This window comes from Erythrolamprus reginae, chromosome 8 (genome assembly GCF_031021105.1).
Source record: "Erythrolamprus reginae isolate rEryReg1 chromosome 8, rEryReg1.hap1, whole genome shotgun sequence".
NCBI classification, from domain to species: domain Eukaryota; kingdom Metazoa; phylum Chordata; class Lepidosauria; order Squamata; family Dipsadidae; genus Erythrolamprus; species Erythrolamprus reginae.
In genome coordinates, this window is record NC_091957.1 from 31111427 (window position 1) to 31131151 (window position 19725).

General features: G+C 43.9%; 1 protein-coding gene across 7 annotated transcripts in view; it reads left to right on the forward strand.

Annotated features, from left to right (window-relative positions):
• PAK3 (p21 (RAC1) activated kinase 3) overlaps positions 1-19725 on the forward strand; it is a 252788-nt gene that overhangs the window by 122564 nt on the left and 110499 nt on the right. The window contains exon 1 of one of the 7 annotated variants that reach the window (XM_070759571.1): positions 12336-12367. The exons of the other annotated variants lie outside the window; for them this stretch is intronic. The gene's annotated coding sequence lies outside the window, so the exon portion shown is untranslated. Of the gene's footprint in view, positions 1-12335; positions 12368-19725 lie in introns of those variants that run through there. 7 annotated transcript variants of the gene reach the window in all.

The following is a 19725-nucleotide window of genomic DNA, read 5'->3' on the forward strand; positions in this document are numbered from 1 at the left end:
GAGGACCAGGCAGACGGGGGAGAGGAACATCAGGAAGAGGAGGAGGGAGAGCAGCCTGAGACCCCCGGGGGGGGCCTCTCCCCAGCTAGTAGCCTGGATTCATTGGATGGAGACGCACAGGCTATAATAGACATGAGGCAGCGACGAGCAGCTCAAAGACGGGGCCAATTAGAAAGGTATTTCCATCCCTGAATTGGCAACAGCTGGGTTTGGGTGTAGTTCTCCTCAGCAGGGTTGGAAAGGCAGGCCCGCCCTTACAGTCTTGTGGAGAGTTATCAATTGGGAGTCCTGTGACCTTGCTTCGATCCTCGGCGTCTCTGATCTTGGCTTGTGGCCTAGAAGTCTGGAAGACTTGGGGGAGGCGTGGGTTTTATTATCTCCAGCGTTGTTTTTGCCAGCAAGAATCCTGTTTTATGGCCTGGCCTTCGTGAAACCTCTGTGAAGCTTCATAGTGTTCCTGTCTGTAAGAACAGTTTTTGTTATCTGTGTTTGCTTTGACTTATATAAACTGCCTTTGCTTTTTACCAGTGTGTTTGGATACTCTTTTTGGTTGGTGTTGGCATCTGGGGGGACCCAGACAGAACACTTTCTTTCTTTCTTTCTTTCTTTCTTTTTCTTTCTTTCTTTCTTTCTCTTTCTTTCTTCCTTCCTTCCTCCCTTTCCTTCCTTTCCTCCCTTCCTTCCTTCCTTTCTTTCCTGTTTTGCTTCTCATCCTTATTGGCTGAGGAATTCTGAATTTTTTTTTAATTTTTCTCCACCTGAAAACATACATAAATGGAAACGCGTAGTTCATCATTGTCAATCATATCTATGAATATACACATAAATCAATATCTAAAATGTAAAAACATCTTATATAATAAACTAGCAGTCTAACAGCCAATCTATATCTAAAATAGAAAGAAAGACTAACTACAATCTAAAATAGAAAAAAGAAAAGAAAAAACAATACACAAGAAATCTAAAAATAAAAAAATTACATCTATCTTTCACAATTTTCAATATTCTTATTCATAAGAATTTATGTATTTAGTTTAGGGTGACCCGCTCCCTTCTTAACCAGGGGGGAGTTGGGGAGCCCTTGCAGAGTAGTGCCGAGTTTTAACACGTTTTTCGCTGATAAAATCGCTCAGATCTGGGCGGACCTCGACTCCAATTGGGAAACTGAGTCGACTGACAATGAGTCAGTCGAGGTGACTGGGGCCTGTACTTGTCCATCTTTCTGGGAAGAGTTTGATCTGGTGACACCTGATGAAGTGGACAAGGCCATTGGAGCTGTGAGTTCCGCCACCTGTTTGCTGGATCCGTGTCCCTCCTGGCTGGTTTCGGCCAGAAGGGAGGTGACACGGAGCTGGGTCCAGGAGATTGTCAATGCTTTTCTGGGGAGGGGGTCCTTCCCGGCTCCCTACAAGGAGGCACTTGTGCGCCCCCTCCTCAAGAAGCCTTCCCTGGACCCAGCCATTCTTAACAACTATCGCCCAGTCTCCAACCTTCCCTTCATGGGGAAGGTTGTTGAGAAGGTGGTGGCGCTCCAGCTCCAGCGGTCCTTGGAAGAAGCCGATTATCTAGGTCCTCAACAGTCAGGATTCAGGCCCGGCTACAGCACGGAAACTGCTTTGGTCGCTCTGATGGATGATCTCTGGCGGGCCCGGGACAGGGGTTTATCCTCTGTCCTGGTGCTCCTTGACCTCTCAGCGGCTTTCGATACTATCCGACCATGGTATCCTTCCGTGCCGACTGGAGGGGTTGGGAGTGGGAGAAGGGTGGCATACAAATCTAATAAATACAAATACAAATACACTGTTCTTCAGTGGTTCTCCTCCTACCTCTCCAGTCAGTCGCATTTGGTGTTAGTGGGGGGGTCAGAAGTCGACCTCTAGGTTACTCCCTTGTGGGGTGCCTCAGGAGTCGGTCCTCTCCCCCCTATTATTTAATATCTACATGAAACTGCTGGGTGAGATCATCCAAGGGAATTGGGTGAGGTATCATCAATATGCAGATGATAACCAGCTTTACATCTCCACCCCGTGTCCAGTCAGTGAAGCAGTGGAAGTGATGTGCCAGTGCCTGGAGGCTGTTGGGGTCTGGATGGGTGTCAACAGACTCAAACTCAACCCCAATAAGATGGAGTGGCTGTGGGTTTTGCCTCCCAAGGACAATTCCATCTGTCCATCCATTACCCTGGGGGGGGGGGAATTACTAACCTGCTCAGAGAGGGTCCGCAACTTGGGCATCCTCCTCGATCCACAGCTCACATTAGAGAAACATCTTTCAGCTGTGGCAGGGGGGGCATTTGCCCAGGTTCGCCTGGTGCACCAGTTGTGGCCCTATCTGGATTGGGAGTCACTGCTCACAGTCACTCACACCCTCATCACCTCGAGGCTCGACTACTGTAATGCTCTCTACATGGGGCTACCTTTGAAAAGGGTTCGGAAACTTCAGATCGTGCAGAATGCAGCTGCGAGAGCAATCATGGGCTTCCCTAAATATGCCCATGTCACACCAGCACTCCGCAGTCTGCATTGGTTGCCGATCAATTTCCGGTCACAATTCAAAGTGTTGGTTATGACCTATAAAGCCCTTCATGGCACTGGACAAGATTATCTCTGGGACTGCCTTCTGCCGCATGAATCCCAGCGACCAGTTAAGTCTCCAGGTCCCATCAACTAAACAATGTCGTTTGGCGGGACCCAGTGGAAGTGCCTTCTCTGTGGCGGCCCCGGCCCTCTGGAACCAACTTCCCCCAGAGATTAGAATAGCCCCCACCCTCCTTGCCTTTTGTAAGCTCCTTAAAACCCACCTCTGCCGTCAGGCATGGGGGAACTGAGATATTCTTTCCCCCTAGGCTTCTACAATTTATGCATGGTATGTGTGTATGTATGATTGGTTTTATAACAAGGGTTCTTAGCTGTTTTAGTATTGGATTGCCACATGCTGTTTTTACCAGTGTTGTTAGCCATCCCGAGTCCATGGAGAGGGGCGGCATACAAATCCAATCAATCAATCAATCAATCAATCAATCAATCAATAAATAAATAAATAAATAAATCTTAACTCCTTTAAGTCTGAGTTACATAATTTGTCTAATGCTGCCACCATTTCTCTTCATCAACCAGATTTCTACCATCTTATCTCTAATTCAATTATCTCTAATAATTACTTTCAAAATACTTATTTATTTTATCTATTTTTATTTTTCAATCCATTCATAAATTTTCCTCCAGAGATTATAAAACTCCAAATCTTCTTTATCTCTAATAATCTTCCTTAATACTTCTCTGTCTGTCGGTATTCTATTCTATTTCCAATTTTGAGCATATACAATTCTAGCTGAGGAATCTTAAAGTGGCCAAAGTTGGAGACCTCTGGTCTATCTCTTCCAGAATAATCCCTCATCAATTCCATCACCACCATCAGAAGGCCATTAAATTGGAGAAGAATGAAGGAGGTGAAGAAAGAACCATGGCTCATTAAGTAGGAGATTGTGACAAAATGAGGGGCAGCATTCTACCTTGGCTGTCCAGAAGCAGCCTATTTTTCCACCAGGTTGCAATTGTCCTTGGGACATGTTAATCAGACATGAGGAGAGAGGGAAGGTCACTATAATTGTATGTTTGAGAATAAACACACAATTTTACCATCACTTGCTGGGGGTGTATGTGTGGTGTCAAGGAAAGGAAACAAATGTCGTGATGATTCCATCATCTTCTCATTGACAGGAGGGGCCGTTGAGCATTGGCATTCTGCTCTGGCTGATAGTATGATTGTGATTGGGATGAGTTTGGAGGAATGGATTTAAATGTTTGGGATTTTAAGACTTGGGTTTTATCGTTGGAGTTTATAATGTACAGTGGTACTTCTACTTAAGAACTTAATTTGTTCCGTGACCAGGTTCTTAAGTAGAAAAGTTTGTAAGAATCCATGTAAAAGCACATATTGCATGCAAACCCATTAGGAAAGAACTAAAAGCTTGGAATTTGGGTGGGGGAAGGAGGAGGAAGAAGAAGAGGAGGAGGACAGTCGCTGTCCAGAGCAAATGCAGCGTTTCTTTTCTCTGGGGACTGGCAGAGGTTTATTCCCTCTCCAAGTGCCCAGAGAAAGGAAAATGCTTCGTTCACTCTGGACTGCCAAAGCCTCCTTAAGCGCCACTGAAAGGCTCCTATAGCAGCCCAACAAAGCCCAAGATGGCCGGGATTAAAGGGGGAATGGCAGGAAATTGGCCGAGCCTTCGTGCCACTCTCAAGTTTCCTGGGAAATTTTTCCGGGCTCGGGTTCTTAAGTAGAAAATGGTTCTTAAGAAGAGGCAAAAAAATCTTGACCACCCGGTTCTTATCTAGAAAAGTTCTTAAGTAGAGGTACCACTATATAATATATATTTGCATTTTGTATTGGTTTTATCCTGTAAGCCACCCTGAGCCCCAGCCTAGAAATTTGAATGAATGAATGAATGAATGAATGAATGAATAAAAAATAATATAAAACCCCACTGAGATAGTAGCTGAATATGGCCTAGGGCAGTGATGGCAAATGTTTTTTCCTTGGGTGCCTAAAAAGCGTGCACGCACGCAACAGCGTGTGTGTGCGTGCCACCCCTCTAATGCAATGCCACCATTTGTCCAGAATAGCATTGGGCAGTGATGGTGAACCTTTTTTGGTTTGCTTGCCAAAATAATGTGTGTGCATCTGCTAGCACAGGCGCATGTGCCCGCACCCATTCCCTCCCCCCTACACATGCACACATACCCCTCACTGTGCATACACACAATCCCCCCCATCCCCCTGCATGCACACAGGCCTCACTGAAGCTTGGGATGGTGGAAAAAACAGCCAAACAGGGAAACCAGAAGTTCAGAAAAATGAACTTCCAGTTTGCCCATTGCGTAAAGTGACCAGATTTTAAGATTGGGAAAGAGACACCATTGGGGGTGGGATATGGGGTGGGGGCCTAAATAAAGTTTTGCCCAAAAAAAATTAGCAAAAAAATTTCTCTTTCTTTCTTTCTTTCTTTCTTTCTTTCTTTCTTTCTTTCTTTCTTTCTTTCTTTTCCTTCCTCTTTTCTCTCTCTCTCTCTTTCTTTCTCTCTCTCTCTTTCTTTCTTTCTTTCTCTTCCTCTTTCTTTTTTTCCTCTCTCTCTGCCTCCTTCCCTCCCTCTCTTTCTTTCTCTCCCTTTCTTCCTCTTCTCCCCTCCCTCCTCCCCACCCACGAACCCAGCCCCTTCCCTGGGGTTCAGTAGGCGCTCCAGCCCAGGAGCAGCTTCACCTGGAGAGAGAGGGTGGGGCTTCCACTCCTTCGGGCTCAGAGGCCGACGGGCAGGACGTCTGCAGCATAGGAGCCACCCGGCTTCCCTGCCCCGATGGTGCCCGGGTGGAAGCGAAGGCGGGAGAGGAGGCGGGGCAGGGGAAATGGGCGAGCAAAGACCCTGCACAGTTGGCCAGAAGTAAGCACAAAGACCTCTGACCAAGCTGGGTTGGGCGGGGAAGGCGAGGCAGCAGCAGAGAGCGTGGAAAAAAGTGGGACATTTTTCAAAGGGCGTGGGACATGGGACTAATAATGCAAAAGTGTGACTGTCCCGCTTTTAAGGGTCACACTACCTTTGTGCTGTTTTTCGCACTCTGGAGCCTTCAGGGAAGCTCTCTGAACCACTGGAGTGTGAAAAACAGAACAACGGAGCAACTGGAAGTCTGTTTTTCTGATCTTCCATTTTTCCTCTTGGGCAGTTTTTTGTACTCTAGGGCTTCAGGGAAGCTTTCCTGAAGCCCCTGGAGGGCAAAACAGCCTTCTCCAAGGTTGAAAATCAGCTGGCTAGCATGGGCATGCACTCTGGAGCTGACATAGGGCAACGCCTCACATGCCCTCAGATATGCCTCCATGTGCTACCCATGGCATGTGTGCCAAATGTTCACCATCACAGGTATGGGGTCTCTTGCTTGAGAAAATGGTTGGAGACCTCCAAGGTCCCTTCCAACTCATGTTATTCTGAGTCTCCATAAGTGCAAATCTGATCTTTCAGTCGGAGCAAAGTTGTCACATCTCCACGTGAGTTTTCAGTCAGAGCAAAAATCTCCATCTCCATATTAACATCCTGCATATCTCCACCAACGTCTCTTGGTGATGGACATGGCCTCGATTCATGTTTAGCTACAGGGTTTGAAATGAGGACCTTCAGTGTGGGGAGCCATTACTCTATTGCTGGACTCTGCTTCTCACATGTTGCTCAGTAATAGTGCCAGTGAAGGGCTGCAAAAATTTTACTACCACACTGTGGCCGTGGCTTATTGTGTGGGTGTGGCTTAATGATCAAGTGACTGGGGTAGGAGTGGCTTGCTGCCCATGTTACCAGATGGGAGTGGATTGCCAGTCATGTGACCGGGGATGGCTTAAAGGTCATGTGACTGGGTGGGAGTGGTTTACTGACCAAGATAGGTTTTCAAATAGGTGCTTGGAGTCTTTTTCAGTTGATTTAAGTCACATTATTTGAATAGCCACAAAAAAGGACAAATGATAGACAGCATTATTTGTTGAGGAGCACAGTCACATTTTAAGGTTTTGTACTGAACCCACACGGTTCGGTATGATAACAGATTAGGCAAGTAGCTCAATTTTCTTTAATCGTTATAGTATTATAGAGCTCAGTTCTAGATAATGATTCAAATGATTACAGCATTTATGGGTAAAAACATACTATTTAATTGTTTCATATTTTAAAAGTAATTAAGGATCATGCTAAGGCATTGTTTCCCAACCTTGACAACTTGAAGATATCTGGACTTCAGCTCCCAGAATTCCCCAGCCAGCATTCGCTGTTGAAGACTCACCTTTACCACCAGGCATGAGGGGATTAATCTCCCCCCTCCTTTTTTTGCATTCGCTGGCTGGGGAATTCTGGGAGTTGAAGTCCAAATATCTTCAAGTTGCCAAGGTTGGTAAACACTGTGCTACAGTACTAGAGAAGTAAGCACAATAAAAAATATTAAGTATTCAATTAACAGTGCATAAACCTACTACCCCCACTGTGTCTCTCCCCTCCCACGTGGGGGGCAGCAATCCATCACTGAATACTGCATGTGTGCTGCCTCAAAGCATCTTTTGTCTGGTCATTTAGCTAGAGAGAGAGAGACGGGAACCCACTGGACTTCTGGCCTGGCTGCTTTTCCTAGTCACAAGATCTTTGTTGTGTCTGGTTGCTCACACTCATGCTCTCTCCCTGCCTTTCCCCATTCCTAATCCCTGCTGGGTTCTGCAGGGATCTCCTTGTGTCTCCATCTGTTATTTTGCAGCAGCAAAAGACTCTCTGACACAAGCACCGAGGGTTGGATGTCTAAATCTTCACAGCAAATGAAGGATAGAAATTTTATTTTCTTTGCAGTTCGTGGGTCCAGTCATGGTTCACCGGCAAAATCTGATTCTTGCTCTGCAAACCAATTTGTTTGCAAATGCTTTGATATGAGCACAGTCATGAACATCTATCCTACTTTTTTTTTCCACCCAGGACTCCTTCCTCTCGCTCTCTTGTTGATCATCCTATTATACTCCTGCCCAGAGGTTATTAAAATACCCAGCATAGTTATTAAAATACCCAGACTGCAGTGCACCTATACTCAGAGGTGGGTTGCTAAGGTGGAACGGTGACGTGTGCTCACCCCTGTGGCTATGAGTGCTAACAGAGTCCAGCACAATTATGCTACCTGCATGTCCGCACATGATTTCGCTACCCGCCCAGAATTGCTCTGGACTTCGCTAGCACTCAGAGCCATGGGGGTGAGCACACATCACCGTTCCACCTTAACAGCCCACCTCTGAGTATAGGACAGTGCACTGCAGTCTGGGTATTTTAATAACTATGCAGTGGTTTGCATAATGCCACAATGGAGGGTGGTTGGTGTCCACGATTAACCCTGAAGGAAGGAAAAGATAAAGTAAAGAAAAATGGAATTATCTGAAAGCTAAGGACAATGCAACAGAATGTAGGCCAAATGTCCTGCAGTTATGGATGAGTTGGGGACCCTTCAGCCCTAAATTACTCAGATTGATTTGGTAATGAAATGGATGGATATTCCAGCATGTTGTCCTTTTAAAAAAAAAAATTATTATTATTATTATTATTATTATTATTATTATTATTATTATTTAGAATCTATGCAGTCTCGCAGGACCCAGGGGAAGAGCCTTCTCTGTGGTGGCCCCAGCCTTCTGGAATCAACTCCCCATGGAGATTCGAACTGCCCATACCCTCCTTGTCTTCTGCAAGATGTTGAAGACTCACCTTTGCCGCCAGGCGTGGAGAGATTAATCTCCCCCCTCCTTTTTTTGGTGACCTTATTATGGTTATTATGTTTTTTATTTAGTTGGACTGAGTGTGTATGTCTGTGCAGTAGATAAGTTTTTATAATGTATTTTTAAATTAGTTTTTTCAATTTTTTAACATTAGATTTGTATCTATATTGTATTGCTATTTTGTTGTGAGCTGCCCCGAGTCTTCGTAGAGGGGCGGCATACAAATCTAATTAGTAATAATAATAATAATAATAATAATAATAATAATAATAATAATAATTATTATTATTATTATTATTATTATTATTATTATTATTTATTGATTTGATTTGATTTGATTTGATTTGATTTGATTTGTATGCCGCCCCTCTCCGCAGACTCGGGGCGGCTAACAACAGCAATAAAACAGTATACAGTGTTCCTTCAATTTTCGCGGGTTCGAACTTCGCGGAAAGTCTATACCACGGTTTTTCAAAAATATTAATTAAAAAAATACTTTGCTGGTTTTTTTCCCTATACCACAGCTTTTCCTACCCGATGACGTCATATGTCATCGCCAAACTTTCGTCTGCCTTTAATAAATATTTTTTAAAATAAACTTTAATAAATAAACACGGTGAGTAATAATCTGAATGGTTGCTAAGGGAATGGAAAATTGCAATTTAGGGGTTTGAAGTGTTAAGGGAAGGCTTGGGATACTTTCCATAGCCAAAAATAGTGTATTTACTTCCGCATCTCTACTTCGCGGAAATTCAACTTTCGCGGGCGGTCTCGGAACGCATCCCCCGCGAAAAGCGAGGGAACACTGTATAACAAAATCCAATACTAAAAACAGTTTAAAACCCATTATATAAAAACCAATCATACATACAGACATACCATGCATAAAATTGTAAAGGCCTAGGGGGAAGTGTATCTCAGTTCCCCCATGCCTGGTGGCAGAGGTGGGTTTTAAGCAGCTTTCGAAAGGCAAGGAGGGTGGGGGCAATTCTAATCTCTGGGGGGGAGTTGGTTCCAGAGGGCCGGGGCTGCCACACAGAAGGCTCTTCCTCCGGGTCCCGCCAAGCGACATTGTTTGGTTGACGGGACCTGGAGAAGACCCACTCTGTGGGACCTAACTGGTCGCTGGGATTCGTGCGGCAGAAGGCAGTCCCAGAAGTAATCTGGTCCGGTGCCATGAAGGGCTTTATAGGTCATAACCAACACTTTGAATTGTGACCGGAAACTGATCGGCAACCAATGCAGACTGCGGAGTGTTGGTGTAACATGGGCATATTTGGGAAAGTCCATGATGGCTCTCGCAGCTGCATTCTGCACGATCTGAAGTTTCCGAACACTTTTCAAAGGTAGCCCCATGTAGAGAGCGTTACAGTAGTCGAGCCTCGAGGTGATGAGGGCATGAGTGACTGTGAGCAGTGACTCCCGGTCCAAATAGGGTCGCAACTGGTGCACCAGGCAAACCTGGGCGAACGCCCCCCTCGCCACAGCTGAAAGGTGTTTCTCTAATGTGAGCTGTGGATCGAGGAGAACGCTGAAGTTACGGACCCTCTCTGAGGGGGTCAATGATTCTCCCCCCAGGGTAATGGATGGACAGATGGAATTGTCCTTGGGAGTCAAGACCCACAGCCACTCCGTCTTGTCTGGGTTGAGTTTGAGTTTGTTGACACCCATCCAGGCCCCAACAGCCTCCAGGCCCCGGGCCATCACTTCCACTGCTTCGTTGACTGGAGTTGGGGTGGAGATGTATCATCGGCATATTGATGATACCTCACCCCATGACCTTGGATGATCTCACCTAGATAATCGGCTTCTTCCAAGGACCGCTGGAGTTGAAGTGCCACCACCTTCTCAACAACCTTCCCCATAAAGGGAAGGAGACTGGACAGTAGTTATTGAGCACGGCTGGGTCCAGGGAAGGCTTCTTGAGGAGGGGGCGCACAAGTGCCTCCTTATAAGTGCCTCCTTATAAGGCGCCAGAAAGGACTCCCTCCCCAAGGAGGCGTTGACAATCTCCTGGACCCAGCTCCGTGTCACCTCCCAACTGGCCGAAACCAACCAAGAGGGACATGGATCCAGTAGACAGGTGGTGGAGCTTACAGCTCCAATGGCCTTGTCCACTTCATCAGGTGTCACCAAGTCAAACTCCCCCCAGACAGATGGACAAAGACGTTTAGCTCCAGTCACCTCGACTGACTCGTTGTCAGTCGACTCTGTTTTACAATTGGAGTCGAGGTCTGCTCGGATCCAAGCGATTTTATCAGCGAAAAACATGTTAAAATCCTCGGCACTACTCTGTAAGGGCTCCCCAACTCCCCCCTGGGAGTGAGTTACCCTAAACAGAGCAGCCGGGCGGGATTCCGCTGATGCAATCAAGGCCGAATGATACACGCATCTTGCCGCCTTGAGGGCCCCTTTGTAAATATTATTATTATTATTATTATTATTATTATTATTATTATTATTATTATTATTATTATTATGTCAATACAACAAAGCAAACAAGATCACTATGCTGGATTTTGTATTTCATCACCAGTCGGGTGCTTCCCAAGCACCTAGGACTGCGTGATGTAGCAGCAAATTATGTTTGCCAATGCCAGTAAAGCGGCCTTTTGCAATTGACAGATGGAGATTTTGTCAATTCCGATGGTTTTCAAATGTCCGCTGAGATCCTTTGGCACTGTGCCCAGCGTGCCAAGTACCACTGGGACCACTTTCACTTGCTTATGCCAGAGTCGTTGCAGCTCGATTTTTAGATCTTTGTATTTCACTAATTTCTCTAGTTGCTTCTCCTCAATTCTGCTGTCTCCTGGGATTGCGATATCGATGATCCATGCTTTTTTTCCCTCCACAATCAGGATGTCTGGTGTGTTATGCTTCAGAATTCAGTCAGTCTGAAGTCAGAAGTCCCACAGTAGTTTTGCTTGCTCATTTTTGACCACTTTTTCGGGCTTATGATCCCACCAGTTCCGAAACAAGTTCCAGTGGATCATCTGTGCCACAGCATCATGTCTATGCTTGTAGTCTGTATGATCTTTATGCAGCAGCTGAGTATGTGATTGATTGTTTCATCTGTTTCTTTACAGAGTCTGTTGATTTTTCAATTCTGGCTTTGACAGCATTTGTTCTAATGGCCTGTTCTTGTGCCGCCAGTATTAGTCCTTCTTCTCCTTTTTGAGTGTTCCACTTGTAAGCCATGACCAGGTCTTTTCTTTTCATCATCATCATCATCATCATCATCATCATCATCATTATTTAGACTTGTATGCTGCCCTTCTCCAAAGACTCGTTGCAGAAGATTCTAGTTCTTGAATTTCTAAAGCCTTAATCTTCTTCATATATTTGCTGTTTGCTGCCCTTCACAAAATATTTCCATTATTGCCTCACTGATTTGGGGCAGGAGCAGGGGTGGGCTGCTAAGGTGGAAGGGTGATGTGTGCTCACCCCCATGGCTCTGAGTGCTAGCGGAGTCCAGGGCAATTCTGCTACTGCACCTGCCCAGTGCTGGACTCTGCTAGCACTCAGAGCCACGGGGGCGAGCACACGTCCCCGTTCCACCTTAGCAGCCCACCTCTGCCTATACTGTACTGGTAACAACCCACTGCTCTTACAAAGCCCTCACCCTAATGCTTGAGCTCTACAAGAATACTGGGTTACTTCCAACAGGAACAACTTGTGGATGTTTCATGGGATTTATATTGACTTGGGTTGTTAACTGTCAGGTATTGAAAGGCCAATGAGTAGAATAAGGAAAAAAATGAATAATATTTATAGGCTTGAGTAGCTCATGCCTCCCCCCACTAATGTTGAAGAAGGCTTGCAGGAAAGAAAGTTTGTGGTGGATCGGTCCCAAGCAGCCATTTTGGAAGTGGCAGAATGATGCATGCCGCGCTAAATGCTTGCAAAGAGACCAAGCTGTACCGTTCACATCTGGAATACATTACTGAGGAGGGAAAGAAAAGTGTGTGTGTGTGTATTTGATGTAAGAGACATCAAGAGCCACAGTGCGTGGGTGTCTGTCTCTGCGTATGTTTTCTTGCAAGATGAAGGGAGTGGAGTGAAGAGAAGCTAAGAAAACAAGAGCTAAAAACAGGTCAGTCAGGGGTAGGTGGCTGAAAATGATACCGGTAGAAGAACTGCAGATTTGAAGTCCCAAAGGTGCTTTTCCCAAAGGCAGCTGGACTTGCTTTGTTTTTCTTGAAGATGTTTCACTTCTCGTCCAAGAAGCTTCTTCAGTTCTGAAACTTAAACAGATTCAGTTCTGAATCTTTTTGGATGAGAAGCAGACTATCTTAAACGAAAAACCAAGTCCAGTTGCCTCTTGAAAAAGCACCTTTGGGAGAACCATGACTGAGGATCTCCATAGATATTTAGCCGATTTGAAGTTGTACGGTTTCTATTTATTGGCCGATTTAACTGAAGGTGAACATTTACTGCAGATTGTCAAAAACTGGGCTTGTGTCATTTCTTGAACATCTGTGCTGGATACTCTCTGAGGATGCTGCTTAATAGAACGGATTACCATAAAATGTGATGATTTGTTGTAGTAGACTTTGACAGCCCGAGGTACTGCTACCTTCCTAATTCATGCCATCTGAGATTTATGAGATTGTAATCCAAAGTACCTGGAGGAGAATAGACTGAGGAATGGAGAGGTCTGCATTTTTCAAAAATTGTTTCATGGCATGGATGGTGTCTACATTTTCAAGGGCAATTTATTCCCTGTGAAGACTGGGTATGTTTTCATGTTCTCGTGCCTTCCTTATCTGGCTACTAGGTCTGGCTAGGAGAACCTCCATTCGCCCTGCTTGCAGAAGTTCTCCAAAATTCTCTTCTTCCTTGGAAGAACACTTTAGAAGGCAATTTTCATACATCAAATTAGATAAACACTGATAGGAGGGGGGGGGAATTCAGCAGGATTTATCTGCCTACAAAAAGATGTGGTGCTTTTATATCCATTCCATATTCTCAATATGGGATGTCTGGCAGTTTGATTCTCACCGTCCCAAGGTTGACTCAGTCTTCCGTCCTTCCAAGGTCGGTAAAATGAGGACCCAGACTTTTGGGGGCAGTATGCTGATTCTGTAAACCGTTTAGAGAGGGCTGTAAAAGCACTATGAAGTGGTATATAAATCTAAGCTATTGCTATTACTATTTCAACTCTGGGCTCTGAACATTCTCCTTTATCTAAGATAGTCATTTTGGTTTATAGTAGTCCCAAACTCTTCTCAGAATAATTATTTTCATCAAATAGCATCAATTATTGTGAGCTATTGCTTATATTCTATTGATCTATCCATTTTCTATTACTGCCCATTCTACCAAGTGACTGGGCATCTAAAACTATAAACAATAAAACTATTAAAAATAATTAAAACATCAAAAAAAACCCCAAATTCAGCAGCCAAGATGGTTAACCAAGTAATGCCAAGAAACTGGGCCCTTCAAACATTCTGATCCCCATGCTCAGATAAACAGCCATTTTTAAAAAGCCTTGCAGAGGTCAAATAGGATTGGGGCCATCCTAACCTGTGAGGGGAGAATATTCCATGAAAGAGAGGCTACAGCAGAAAAGGCTCATTTTTTAGTTCCCTTTAGTTGGCACTCTTTGACTGATGAGATCTGCACCATGTTTAATCTGTTGGATCTGATTGGATGGGTAGAAATGCTTGGATAAAGATGTCCCTTAGGTAGCACAGTCCAAAGCTATGGGAGCTGATTCCTTTTATGTGGTCTGAGAAGGAGCTTCCAGATGTTTGATTCCTGAATCTATCATCTTCCATTTGGCATCTTTCTGAGAGGATCCTGAACATGCTTGCCCACTCATGTACCAGAGCAATCCTCTAGCATTGCCTTCCATTTGACGAGCTCATCCACAGTTTAGCAGTAGAGTACATAGCTCATGCCAGCCCAAGATCATGTTGAGCTAAAACAGCCCATTCAGTTTAAGGCAGATTTGTTTGCAGTTATAAAGTTGTGCCAGGCATTCATTATAATAGGCAGAATGGTCGGTAGGTGGCTTTATAGAGAGCGGGCAGCAGATTTGCCTGAGTTGTCATTTGCCCAGTGGTTTTAAATAGTAGATGAACCAAGGCAGGTCTCCCAAAACATTTGCTTCTATGCTGTTTTATTGTGTTGTATTCTCATTATAAACCACCAAAAAGGGTTCAGGAGGAGGCAAGTCTTGCCATTTTTATCTTGGTACGATCAACCAATGGAAATGAGTTTTCTGAGACTTAGTCTCTCATCTGAACTTGGAACATCCACCATTTTGAATTTTCAGCAACCAAAATTGAAACCCGATACAAGTTTGGGTCTGGACACCATCAAAGCTGGCACCAGCCAGAGTATAGAAAACTCAAAGAAGTAGTGAAAGATCAAAAGATGTAGAGAGGCCTATTGCATAGAATAGTCAAGAGTGGACATGACTGAATGGATAGCATCATCATCCTCAACATCATCACAAGTTTGGGTTTCAGATTCTGGTTTCTGTAAATCCAAAGTAGCGACCAAAGATACCTCTCCATCTAAGTACAAGATGATAATTTCCATTGTTCATTCTATCCTATAGCCTAGGGTAACTTTGGGTAACTTTGTTAATTATTAACTTTGTTAATAATTGCTAAGATGTTAAAACCTCATTTTCAAGGTATTTTATCGTTTGTATTAAAAAATTAAAATAAGTGATCTTTGTTGGTCTCAGCTTTTGATACTTCCTCTATTCTCCCATCCATTTATTCTCTGAAGCATCAGAAGGCAAGAGAAGAAGCAATGGATAGAAACAAGTCAAGGAGAGAACCAACCTAGAACTAGGGAAAAATGATCGTGAGAACAATTAATTAGTGGAACAGCTTGCCTTCAGAAGTTATGGTGTTCCATTACTGGAGGTTTTCAAGAAAATATTGGAAGGTCTGCTGAAACACAGAGTTTGAGGCTTCCAAGGTCACTTCCAACTCTATAATTCTGTATGACAATTGTTTACCTTTCTAGTCTTATCTACCATTTATAGTTTGAACTATAAATCCCATAAGTCACAGCCATCAAGGACAGCACTCCATGAGAACGGTCGTGAAATCACTGGCTTCTGTTCTAATGAATGTGAAGAGTGTGAAGAATCTTCATTCTACGTTCATGAAAACAGAGTCTTCCTGCCTTTCCTCACCCTCTCTGCACCCCAAAGACATTTCTCTTTTCTTGCATTTCAGATAAAATTTGTTTTTCCTCTTTTTTTTCACCGTTATAGCATCTGTAGCTCATTAAAATTGGTGCCTTTTAGTATGCCAGCTGAGTCTACGGAGAGGGGCGGCATACAAATCTAATAATAATAAATAAATTACAGATGCTTCTTTCCCCTCAGCAACTCAAGCTGATTTCTGTGCATAAGACTGGATGGGTAACAAAACAACAGAATTGGAAGGAACCTTGAAGGTTTTTTAATCCAACCCCCTGTTTAAGTAGAGACCCTATACCAGTGCTTCTCAAATAGCAGCCCCCCCGGGGGGGGATGCAGAGTGATGCCAAGGGGGTGGTCCCTCTCAATCAATTTCAATGGATGGGAAGCATTTTCCTAGTTTCATGCTGCTCTGAGCCCGGAAGAGAAAGTGGCTGGGCAGGGCGAGCCTGCTGAGTGGGTTCTTTTTGTTCTCGGTGGGTGCCACAGTAGCCATAAATGGTGTGGAAAACCTATTGCTGGACAAGGAAGAGCATCTTCTGCAGCTGGGTGAAAGTTTTAAATGGTACCCTAAAGCCTCCTTCCACACCATTTGTTGTGAGTGCCAGGCAGAGGCGGTGGTTATGGGCCAGGCTGGGGACCCCAAAACATTGGCTTGATTAAGCTGGCATGGTCCTATGTCATAAGAGGTAGCACGGGTGAGCAGCAGGCAGGGCGGGGTGGAAGGCAGTTCTACCGGCAGAAATGAAGATGCGTGTGCAGTTCCAGCTGATCGGCAGCTATCACTTCCTGGATTACTGGTCTCGGCTTGGCTCTTCTTTTTTCCCCTTCTGCTGCTGCATCTGCGTGCCTTCCTTTTTTTCTCTTTCCTCCTTCCTGGCTTCGGACGAGCTTCCCTCTCTCCTGCCTGGCTCCCCTCCAGCCTCCACGCCTAAGGTGCAAGCAGAAGGTTTGGGTGGAAGCGGCACATTTATGCTTCTCGCAGCACCCATTCACCTAACTACCCAGCCTGAGGTGGGGTAGGGCGACCCAGGAAGGAGGACAACAGTTCACTTGAACGATGATGATCGTTCAAGCCACTCCCACCTGGTCACATGGCCAAGCCACCCCTACCAAGTCACATGACCATTAAGCCACCACCCACAAAATAAGTCACACCCACAGTGTGGCAGTAAAATGTTTGTCTGCCCATTACTGCACGATAGCCTATGTCTGCCTAACTGAAAACAGACTCCCCTGAGTTCAGTGTGACTTACTCCCAGGTAAGGGAGCCTTCCCCAGCCAATAATTTGCTTGCAGCTTATATTAATAAGCAAAATAATAAATATTAACACTAAAATTCTACTGGAGGCCAGATTATAGAGTTGGGGGGAGCGCAAAATATTTACTTCTTCCTAGAGAAGCACTGCCCTATACCATTTCAAACAAGTGACTGTACAATCTCTTCTTTTAAACCCTTAGTGTTGTAGCATCCACAATTTCTGGAGGCAGGTCGTTCCACTGGTCAATTGTTGTTAATTACCAAGAAATTTCTCCTTAGTTCTAGGCTGCTCCTTTCCTTGATTAGTTTCCATTGCTTTTGTATCCTACCTTCAGGTGCTTTGGAGAATAGGTTGATCCCCTCTTCTTTGTGGCAGCTCCTTAGATATTGGAACAATGCTATCATTTCACCCCTAGTCCTTCTTTTCATTAAATGGATGGACAGAGGAGCCTGCAAATTCCAGTTTAATTGGAACCTTGAGGTGGCATACAAGGAGACAATTGATGCTGGATAAGAGCCCACTCTTCATTAACTATATTAATCATGCCTCCAAATTGCTGAGGAGAAAACCAAACATTAGCAGATAATGTGTGCAGATTTATTTGATGCCATTTCAGAAGATTAAAACACGACTGTTAACAGTGTTTGATTTTATTATTAGTGACTCCTGCCATCCTTCTGTTAACAAGGGGCCAACAGCATTCAGACACTGATCTAAGCAACAGATGGAGGTAACAACATTTGGCAAAGACACGGAGACTATATGTGCTGCTTTTTCCATGGCGACTTAACCTAGAGGTCTTTCTACTTGATGACTTTCCCATACTATCTGCTCCCTTGCTCCCTCCCTTCAAATACTACTCATCTACGTTATCATACTGTGTCTCCTTCCTTCTCCCTCCCTTCACATTGCTCCATGGTCTGCTAATGTTCTCCCTAACACCCGTACCCCACTGAGTGCTCTGACCAAGATAACTGGAAACTGGGCCCTTGTGATCCATTACTACCAATAGCAATAACACGTAGACTTACAGTATATACCACTTCATAGTGGTTTACAGCTCTCTCTAAGTGGTTTACGGAGTCAGCATATTGCCCCTAAGAACCTGGGTCCCTTTTTAACCGACCTTGCAAGGATGGAAGACTGAATCAATCCTGAGCCAGTGAGAGTCAAAGTGCAGTCAGCCAGCAGAGTTATTCTGCACTCCTGTATTCTAAGCTAGTGGTCTCCAACCTTGGCAACTTTAAGACTTGGGGACTCCAACTCTCTGAATTCCTCATCCAGCTGTACCTGGGAGTTAAGTCCACAAGTCTTAAATTTGCCAAGGTTGGAGACCACTGTTCTTACCACTGCATCATCAAGACCGTTAAGCAGTATCAACATATAGAAAGAAGGAATCTGGTACCCTTCAGTATTTGAGTCTTCAGCATCCAGAAGCACTTGATAGCATAGGCAAATTGCTAGGAATGATGGGAAGTATTCTGGAATCTCCAGAGGACATCAGTCATCTCACCCAGCATAGGAAAGAAGGAAGAATTCTAAAAGGTTCAAGAAGGATCATGGGCTTTTGGCTAAAAATGGTAATACTGTAGTATATTGAGGAGTGAAAAGTAACTTTGAGGAGTTCATGGACTATTATACTACAAAGTGTGGATAAGGAACTGAACCAATAATATATCTGAATTTCTCCCAAGGAATGCTTCTAGGAAAGGATTTTCCCTAAGCAGTGTTCTAATGGTGTTTTTGATATGTTGGTAGAGAGATATTTCCTCTTTATGTTTTCCCTTAAGACTTAATATAAGCATGATAATCCAAGTAACTAAGATAAGAGACAAGAATTTTACGCACATCCCTTAATAAGTGTAAGGACATCACACGTTCCCCTTAGAAATTTCACTAAAACCCTCTTTCCTTTTCAAAAAAGATTTTGTCATGGTTGGTTGCACAATCCACCAGATGTTTAGGCTGGACTTGGTATTTATCAAGTCGTTCTGAAGAACCTGGGACAGATAGATGTTATTGTTTAATGGTATTAAAGGTATTGTTACAGAATGTAAGTTGTTCCAAGTAAAGCTGTTTTTGCAATTGACTGATGGTAATTTTATCAATGTTAATGGTGTTCAAACAGTGCTCCAGATATTTTGGGATTGCATCCAAGGTATCTATTACTTTTGGTATATTATTCCTTTCTTATCTTTTAAAAATATTGTTTTATCCTGTCTATTTTTAATATATACCATATTTTTCAGAGTACAAGACGCACCTTAGTTTTCGGGGAGGAAAATAGGGAAAAAGAATCTATTTATCAGGTATTAATCTGGCTAGCGTCCTTAGTCTGGTCAGCTTCAGCATATTATTTTATCCCCTGGTTAGGGCTTTAAAAAAACTTTATTCAGAGAGAGTAACAATGAAAGAGCTTGCAAGCCAATAAGAGCTAAAACATCATTAGCACCTGGAAAGAAACATTCAGAGCAAGTAGAGCAATGGGAAAAACCCTGCAAAGACTTTGGGCTTGGAAACATTCTTTGCAGAGAGAAACAACGAAAGAGCCTGCAAGGTAAGAGCTGGGAAGATTGTTGGCAGCTAGTTAGGGGTGGGGGGGTGGGGAAAGGTACATTCAGAGTATAAGACACACCCAAATTATCAGCCTCTTTTAGGGAGAAAAAAGGTGCGCCTTATGCTCCGAAAAATACGGTATATTATATATAAAAGTATATTCTTCTTTATGAATGGGAATTGGTAGGGAAAAAAATTCCTATGCTTATTTTGACATCTTTTAAGATAAGAGTTGGTTAGATCATCAGCCATCATCATACCCAGTATTCCATATTTAGTTAAGGGAATTATTCTTTACAGAATAATAAAGTACTGTATAAGAAATCAGTGCAAAAAAATTAAAATACTGGCTGATTTGGGCATATTTTAACCAGTAAACCATGAGGACAATTAACTCAGTTTTAACTCCCAGTACAGTATTCAATACTATCTTTTGAACCAACAATATGTGGCCTTCCGCCC